The 9,635-nt window shown below is 45.0% G+C and overlaps 1 long non-coding RNA gene across 1 annotated transcript; it reads left to right on the top strand.

The window, feature by feature from the left end:
• The first annotated feature begins 405 nt into the window (after positions 1–405).
• LOC310766671 lies at positions 406–9,051 on the top strand. The gene is made up of 2 exons (XR_014550337.1): positions 406–649; positions 8,896–9,051. It is a non-coding gene; the product is annotated as an uncharacterized lncRNA (long non-coding RNA).
• Positions 9,052–9,635: the final 584 nt, after the last annotated feature.

Genomic DNA, 9,635 nt, shown 5'->3' with positions numbered 1-9,635 from the left:
CCACACACACCACCTCAAGCTCCTTGGACAAAAAGGTGGGATATAGATGCAATAAATAAAAATAGATAGGACAGAGAGCAAGGAAGGCAATGGGGGTTCCTCTGTCTTCTTATGTAACATGCTGAAATCAACAAAAGAGTTGATTAGATTCTGATCTCTTATTGCACAAAAAGGTGGAAACACATGAAGAGACTGCAGGATCAGGCCAATGGCCCACCTGGGGGGGGGGGGTTAAAGTGAGCTACTGAAGCAGAGGAGACTCACTGCGGATAAAGGTATTGCACAGTTGGAGGAAGTTCAATGCATATCTTTTCTATCTTTGGCTGGTAGGATGTTACCTCTCCCTGGAATTTCCAGACTGATAGCTACAAGCCACAATTCATCAAGGGAGGAGGAAGGCTGGGTGGAACGTAGACTGGGAAAGTGACACACACACAAATTGAGTCATCACAGCGCGGGGGCTTGCCAGGATGGCAACAAACAGCAGATTGTGAATGATTTTGTTTTCAGATGAAAACATCGACCCTCATTCAGGTCGATGCTTTTAATAATTGCCATTGCTTTGGCTTGAAAAGCAATTTGCTCCCTCCTCCGCCGAGATGTCACGGATATGCGGGATGCTTGCATCTATCGCCAGGGTGAGTCCAAGGTGAGCCTAAGAAGCTATTTCCTGCCAGGTAACTGGATTGCTTAATAGCTGCTTGTGACAGCAGGGAGGAGGACATGACAATAGCCAGGAAATGAACCCCCGCTAGCCTGGAGGAGAGGACCGGCACGTCCTGTCTCAGGAGCAAATGTGTCCTTGTGGATCAACAGCTGGATAACTTGTTCCAGGGAGGCAGATGGAGCTTGCAGCTGCTGGTCTGACCTGCGCTGGTTTGCAGGGCTCGATGCAGCATCAGGAAGGACCATTGCTCATCTGCTCTGCATGCAGAAGGTCCAATGTTCTCCAGGGTTTCAGGCAGGGGGCATTGCCTACCTGGCAATGCCCCGGATCGAACCTGAAACCTACTTCATGCAAAGCAGATTCTCTGCCCTTGAGCTACAGCGCTTACCTGTGAATGCCTTTCTCTCTCTCTTTTTAATATAATTTTTATTAAATTTTTCTGTTTTAAAATACCCATTGTACATCCTTAAGATATCAGTGACTTCCCTTCTTCTCTTTCCATGGTTCATTTTAAAAGGTTACTTTTTGGAAGTATTATGGGAAAAGAAAACAGGGGGCACAGTGAGAAGCTCTGGTGGTGCCACCACCAACAAGCCCCTGCCCCATTTCGCTGCATATTGCCTGTCTTTTTGCCCTCCCAATTGACATTGCTGACAACATGGTGGTGAAATGAAAGGGCATTTCAGCATGGCTCCACCAGTGTGACTGAATCATAGAATCACAGAATTGTAGAGTTGGAAGGGACCCTGAGGATCATCTAGTCCAACCTCCTGCAATGAGGAATATGCAGCTTGTCAGTATTTTCATCCCTCCCATTGCAAAGGTCACCCTTCCAGACTTCCGTCCCTAGCACTGTGCTGGTTTTTCTTTGATCTGTCTAGAGACAAGATGGCAGTGTTAAGTTGTGGGTGAACATATCAGACGACACAGTGATTCTTCAAACAGCTCTTGTTTATTCACAGGCCAGGACAGAACTGAACTGAAGGGCTCAGCCAGCCTGCTTATATAGAGCTCCAGTACAACGTTACTGTAACAACTTTCTAAAACTATCCAATCACTGAATGTCACTTTCGATCTCTTATTTGCATAACTATCTACAGTATCCCCCTGCTGGCCCAGGGTGAGAACTTCAGTACTTAACACCCCTCCCCACCGAGATAAGGCGTTAGTTACAATCGTAATGGTTTCCTTATATACAGCACTACATGTAATGGTTCAATTAGGCACAAAAGCATATCGGTTACATTTCACATACTTCCACATACTTAGATCAACAGTGTTACATGTCCAACAACATAGTCCTTTAAATAAGTTGGGCGCTTGGAAACTCTGCCAGACCGCCGGGGACCGGTACCCAAGTCCGGGGGACCACCCAATTCTTGCTGAGTCTGTGGCGCGACTTTAGGTGGTGTTGAAACCAAGTCCCCTGGATCCGCTGCTGTGGGTGGAGCCTCCGCAAGGAGGGTTGGCGGAATGTCTCTCGTACATGTTTGTTATGTTCTTTTATTTGTCTAATCAGTAGAAATAAATTAGTGTTATGTACTGAGTTGAATAGGATCCAAAATGCAGCAGTCTGATTGGTCCTAGAACAATAGGATCCAGAATGCAGCAGTCTGATTGGTCCTAGAACAATAGGATCCAGAATGCAGCAGTCTGATCGGTCCGCAGGAGCCACCCAATCCCGCTCCAGGTGGAAGTGAATCCACAACCTGATTGGCCTACAGGAGAATCCCGGAATTAGCCAATCACGTGGGGCCCATTGTGTAAATAATGTATGTAAAGCAGACATTTTGGGGGAACTGGCATACTATGAGCTGAATAAAGAGCATGAAATCCACACTCGACTCCGAGTATATTTCAATTAGGTATGCAACAAAACCTCCACAGCTTTGCTTCCGCTACTCTGCTGCTTTTGAGGTGGCCACAATAGCAAATGTGGGTCCACTGCACCAGGACCTATTCCTTGGGAATGCTGCTCTGCTCCTCCTGCGTTCCTGTGATCGGAAGGTCAGAGAAGGTGCTCCCGACACCCAGCCCATGCAGGCGCTGAAGACGTGGGCTGTATATGAGTGTACGCTCACAGCTGTCCCACCCAGGGATCGAACCTGCAACCTTGGTGTTATCAGCACCATGTTCTAACCGACTGAGCTATCTGTTAGGGTCTAAATCAGTCTTCCCTAACCTGGTGCCTTGCGGCTGCTTTGGACCACAAATCCCACCAGGCCCAGCCCAGGGGATGGGGTTGATGGGAGCTATAATTCAAAACAGCCAGAGGGCACCAGGTTGGTGTACATAATAAGAAGCAGGAAAGCCAGGGAGGGGGCGAAGCCAGGCGGCAAAGCGGCGAGATATGCCATTCCTTGCATGAGAGAGAAATTAGGTCAGGCAGAGAAATCCAAGCTTCTTTATCTGTCTCTCCCTTTCTGGAGAATGCTAAGGAACATCCAGAGCCAATTTCTTCTTTTGCATCCCGACTCCCGCAGCCTCTCGAGTGATACACAGCGAAAGCAGTCCATCTGCCCAGAGAATAGGCTTTCAAGGTCCCCACTGGAAAACGCTGGCAGCAGCAAAACGCACTTGCAAAATTCTGGCTGCTTTAAGGGAAGAGTCAGTTATCGCCGCAGGGCTACTAAGCTGCGAGGAGAAAATGATTATTATCTTTCCAGAGTAATCTCTAAAGAGACAGCAGGGCAGCTCCAGCTTAGTGCGATGCCAAGAGTCCCAGTAGCTGCATTCTGCATTATTATTATTATTATTATTATTATTATTATTATTATTATTTTTAAATACCACCCTCCATCAAAAGATCTCAGAGTGCTTCACAAGTTAAAAACACATAGAAATTAAAACATAGAAATTAAAAATAAGACTATTTTTTTTCTTATAAATATTTTTATTCATTTTACATACAAAATTATCAAAAAACAGAACACATATTTTCCACAGATACATTCTTTTGGACTTCCCTCAGCTCTTCTGAGAATCCTCCATTTTGATTCTTTCTTACGCATTTCCTAATATTATATTGCCTTTTAATAAAAACCTTCCCCCTCCCTGCTCCCTTTTTTACAATGTTTCTAACATTATTCCTTCACAGAGCTTCTTGCAAACCAACAAACGTTATTTGTTCATCGCATATACTTTTCAAATAATCTACAAATTTATTCCAGTCCTCGGTGAACCTATGGTCCCATAGGTTTCGGATCTTTCCTGTTAATTTATCAAGTTCTGCATAGTCCATTAATTTCATTCTCCATTCTTCCATCGTTGGTAATTCTTCTTGTTTCCATTTTTGGGCCAGTAGTATCCTTGCCGCTGTTACTGCATATAAAAAAACTTACAATCTTTTCTGTTTATTTCATTTCCTACCATTCCTAACAAAAATGCCTCTGGTTTCTTAACAAATGTATATTTCAACATTTTTTTCAGTTCATTATATATAATTTCTCAAAGCATTTCACCTTTTTACACTCCCACCACATATGATAAAATGTTCCCTCTTTTTCTTTACATTTCCAACATTTGTTGCACAAGACTATCAATGGCTACGAGCCATGATGGCCGGGCTCTGCCTCTACAACTAGAGGCAGTGATGCTTCTAAATTTCATTTGCTGGAAACGACAGGAGAGGAGAAGGCTCTCGTGTGGTCGGATCCTGCTTGTGGGTTTCCCCACAGGCATCTGGTTGGCCACTGTGACAACAGGATGCTGAATTTAGATTAAGGTTACCAGATATTTTTCAATGAATCCAGGGACACTTTTCAACTTCAGTGGATTTTGTATGGGGACTGAGTTGTAAATCTGGGGACTGTCCCCGGGAAACAGGGACGTCTGGTAACCTTAATTTAGATGGGGCATTGGCCTCGTTCAGCAGGCTATTGCTGATGTTTAATTTTACTGTTTACTATTAGATTCTGATGGATTGTTGAATGCTGCTTTGTTTGAAATAATAATAATAATAATAATAATAATAATAATAATAATAATAATAATTTATTTATACCACACCCATCTGGCTGGGTTTCCCCAGCCACTCTGGGTGGTTTGCAACAGAATATTAAAATACAATAGTCTATTAAACATTAAAAGCTTCCCTAAACAGGGCTGCCTTCATATGTCTTCTAAATGTCAGGTAGTTGTTGTTCTCTTTGACATCTGGTGGGAGGGCATTCCACAGGGCGGGTGCCACTACCGAGAAGGCCCTCTGCCTGGTTCCCTGTAACTTGGCTTCTTGCAGCGAGGGAACTGCCAGAAGGCCCTCGGCACTGGACCTCAGTGTCCGGGCAGATAAATAAGTTGTTTATTTTAAAGTTATTGTGACTTTTTATATTGGATCAGATTGGTACTACAGTGGTGCCTCAGGTTAAGTACTTAATTTGTTCCGGAGGTCCATTCTTAACCTGAACCTGTTCTTAACCTGAAGCACCACTTTAGGTAATGGGGCCTCCTGCTGCTGCCGCGCTGCCGGAGCCCAATTTCTGTTCTCATCCTGAAGCAAAGTTCTTAACCTGAAGCACTATTTCTGGGTTAGCGGAGTGTGTAACCTGAAGCGTATGTAACCTGAAGCGTATGTAACCCGAGGTACCACTGTACTAATGTTTAATGCTTTATTGTGTTTTTTATGTGTGTTGGAAGCCACTCAGAGTGGCTGGGGCAACCCAGACAGATGGGTGAGATATATTATTATTATTATTATTATTATTATTATTATTATTATTATTATGCTCTTAAGTCCCATCAGCCCCAAGCTTGGGGCTGATGGGAGTTGTCATGCAAAACATCTGGAAGGCACCAGATTAGGAAAGCTATTTTACATGAATGGTGAATTCATGAGTTTGGCGCTGGGCTCCGGCACTGTGCAGGATGAGGCTGTTGCGAGATGAACCGCAGAACATCTGGATTGCACCAGGTTGCTTGATGTGAACTGTACTGATGTGAGCACATGCCCCGGCAGGTGTGCATGGTGTGGGGTCCAACGAGCTGAATGCAGCCCATGAGCCTTTCAATTTGTCCCAGCTACATTAGATGACATGTATGTCATTTCACTTGATGTTGTGCAAGCCTATCCTGTGAGGCTCAATATAGGTCATTTTTCTACGCAGTAGACATCACCTTGCCAACAAAGGCCCGTATAGTTAAAGCTATGGTTTTCCCAGTAGTGATGTATGGAAGTGAGAGCTGGATCATAAAGAAGGCTGATTGCTAAAGAATTGATGTTTTTGAATTATGGTGTTGGAGGAGACTCTTGAGAGTCCCATGGACTGCAAGAAGAACAAACCTATCCATTCTGAAGGAAATCAGCCCTGAGCGCTCACTGGAAGGACAGGTCCTGAAGAGAAGACTCCCTGGAAAAGACCCTGATGTTGGAAAAGATGGAGGGCACAAGGAGAAGGGGCCGACAGAGGACGAGATGGTCGGACAGTGTTCTCAAAGCTACCAGCATGAGTTTGACCAAACTGCGGGAGGCAGTGGAAGACAGGAGTGCCTGGCGTGCTCTGGCTGGTCCAGGGGGTCACGAAGAGTCGGACACAACTAAACGACTAAACAACAACAACAACAACAACAGGCACCTGAATGTAATGCAAAGGGATGTAATAATAGATTCGAGAAAGAGATGATTGCTCACAGCACTGAGATGTTTTTGCCTGCCTTATGTGATTCCTTTAACCTGCTATAAGGTTTTTTTCACCAATCTTAATGGCCGGCCTCTTGCATTTTAGTTGGGGAGGGTTATGGAGAATCTCAGTTTTCATTCAAAACAAAATAAAACCTATCCTCCCCAACTAAAATGCAAGCGTCTGGCATCCTGTTCTCACAGTGGCCAACCCCACAAGCAGGACCCTGAGCAAGAGAACACTCTCTTCCCTTGTGTTTTCCAGCAACTGCTATTCAGAAATCATTTACTGCCTCCAACTGTGGTGGTAGAGCAAAGGGTTGCTATGCTATTCAGTGTACAATGTTGACGACATTCTTGTTTTCTGTCTGAATCCTCCAGACAAGCTGGAGCATGAAGAGGAGGAGGAAGCTGCAATCCAGCACCAGCCAGTTTGGGTCTATGTCTCATTCAGACAATATAAAGGCTCATTTTAGCAGATGAACCGAGGAGATCCCAACATGGAATGACGTCTTTTGAGCTGGAAACACATCTCAAGCAAGAGAAGAACTCTTGCATGAAGAAATACATTCCCAAGGACACCGAGAGGTCATTTTCAGGGCGGCCAACGTTCTGCAGAAGGAACATCATGAAAGATGCAAAAGTGCCACAGGACAGCCATCACGCTTCCTTTCTAAACAAGGCTGCTGTCTCTATGCAGCGCTGCCTTAAGCCTGCTCCACTCAAAATGGTCTCTTGGGCCACCCCCATCATCCCTGACTATTGGGGCGATGGGAGCTGGAACCCCACAACAGATGGAAGGGAACACGTGTTCCCCTTCCCTGTTTCAGCTCAGATCACGAATTGTCTCTCTGTACTATATTTGCATTAGTCAGCAATTGCACTGTTTTCACTGGCTGTTCCCCAAGGCTCTAAATGCAGGGGTGGGGGAACGAGGAGGTGAAAGAATAAAAAAGAGGGAAATGGAGGATACGGGACCCTCAGATATTCCATAGTCCCTTCACATCATGTATTTAACACCAGGAGCCATGTGTTGTTTTCAACATGAAGTTGCAGATTCAACGAAAGTAAATTAGAACAGAAAATACATTAGCAAGCAAACACTCATATATATATTGTTTGAAAAGTTGGGTGTCTCCCCCTCTCTTTGCCAAGCAGTGGCAAGAGCCCAAGGGGTTCCAGGGTCTGTGGTCCTTTGGAGAACTGAGACATGGAGGATATTGTTGTAGCTTTAAGAAATATGGTTTGTTCACCTATTTACACCTTTAGCCTGCAGGGAGGGAGTCCAGATCTTACAGCATGGTCATTTCAAGAGGGGCTTGTCCCCCACTGCAGAGCAGCCCTGCAGTCCAAGGCATCTCTCCCAGCCAGCCTACAGCCAACCTGCCCAAGATGGATCCCAGTCGTTGTTGTTGTTTCTTCTTCTTCTTCTTCTTCTTCTTCTTCTTCTTCTTCTTCTTCTTCTTCTTCCCAGCAACGCTTCCTCAATAGCTCTCTTTTCCTGTCACCTCACACCCAGTCTCTCTCCACACATCAGGGCAAGGGGGAAGGACAGTTCTCTTGCCTGTCCAATGACCCCCAATGGCCCCCTATTGTTTCTTAATGGCCAGGTCATTTTCACACCCCAAATAATCAAAATCCTACCATTTATTAATTTCTAGGGTTTAGGGTAGTCCCTCATAAAAAAAAAATCTAACGCCATGTCCCACATCTATAAAATGAACATAACTTTCTCTAACTGACAGACTTGCTGTTAAAATATGGTCTGCCCAAGACCCAGAAGCACTGTCAATTAAAGTAGACAGTATTGTGCTAGATGGACAAATAGCCAAATAACCTGGTATAAGGCAGCTTATACCTATGTTAAGGTTGACTTTTTTGCTTTTCCCAAAACTTGCATCTAAACCCAAGCCCTGGCGGCATCTCTGTTTTGTTTTCTTTTAAACTCTCTAAGCCTCTCTCATTTTACGTGGTGATCTTATAATATCCTCATTTATATGACTCCTGCATTTCGACTGATCATTTGTTTTGGTCAGCATAGGCTGGAAATGGGGACCATGTGTTGTTATTCATTTCTAGGCCTTGCTGTCTGGACATGGACTTCCGCTACGAAGCTGTCTACTCGTGTCTCATTATATGGAACCTAATTTGCTCCGGGAGCTTGCATTACCGAAAAGGCAGAGGGCAAATTAAATCCGAGATTTGCCTGAAACAGAAAAACAAAGCCTCCATTGCAGATCCATTGCTTCCGATATCTCCTGCGGAATCAATGGGAGAGACAGATTCAGAATTTGCTTTGCTGGAATAATTCCACCTCTTCCCACTGCAGCTGCCTTTCGGCTGCGTTGAAGAAGAAGCTAAAAGAACAATACTCTTCAGCGGAATTAATCGCTCGACAAAAAGCCAACCTGAAGAGATGCCTTTCTTGTCTCCGACTGCCAGGTCTTGCCGCCTAGCTTCTCAAACGGAACAAGGAGGGAGAATGAATGCCCTGCTTTGTTTGGGACTAATCCTCACCAATGGTGCTAATGTTTAAAACAGAGTAGAGTAAGATCAAGAGGAGAACAAGGGAGGAAAGGTTAACATTTCATATCATGTTTATGATTGCTTCCAGGTGCCCCAGGTTCCAAGAAAACTCACCGTTGAAACGCCTTTCCAACTTCTGCTGCAGCTTCCTGTCTGTGTTGAAGATGCAACTTTAGAGTGGATGGCAGCGAGCTGTTTTCCTTTCTTATTCTTATGTATATAAAGTCACACCAAGCCGACTGGACCTTCATGTCTGCTGCGTCCTTGGATCGGTAAATCAAAGGGAGGCCTGGGAGAAAGAGCAACAATCCCAGCCTCCCACTGGCTGCAAACACATTCGCTGGGAGGTTTGCTTTGTTTTTGAGGAAGCAGAGATTGAAATGCACAGCTTTGGGGTTTAGGATGGGTCACTGGGAAGGAAAGCAACCGGGCCAAACCATCTCACACAACAAGCTTCCCCAGAGAGCCAGATCTGTGGGGTGGGAATAAGCTGTGTGAGGCTTTGTTAACTCTGAAAGCAAACAAGGGCTACTTTTACACATTTCCCTCTCAAGTCCAAAATAAGCAGTCTTCAGGGAGTGTGTGAGATAAGGGGATACCACACCAGCCCAGGGATGAGTTTCAGATGTGGGTTTCTGCTAATGCAGGATTGGGGGTGTTGGTGTCCCTCCAGATAATATTGGACCAAAGCTCCCATCCTCCCTGACCATTGGGCATGCTGGCTGGGCTGATGGAAGTTAAGAGTCCAGCAACATCTGAAGGACTGCAGGTTCCTTTGCTCTGGGATGAAATTTGGCAAGGTTGGAAGAACTCTTCCCGCCCATAATT

This window comes from Podarcis filfolensis (genome assembly GCF_964270895.1).
Source record: "Podarcis filfolensis genome assembly, chromosome: 1".
Taxonomy (NCBI): domain Eukaryota; kingdom Metazoa; phylum Chordata; class Lepidosauria; order Squamata; family Lacertidae; genus Podarcis; species Podarcis filfolensis.
This window is presented reverse-complemented; position numbering and strand designations above follow the sequence as displayed.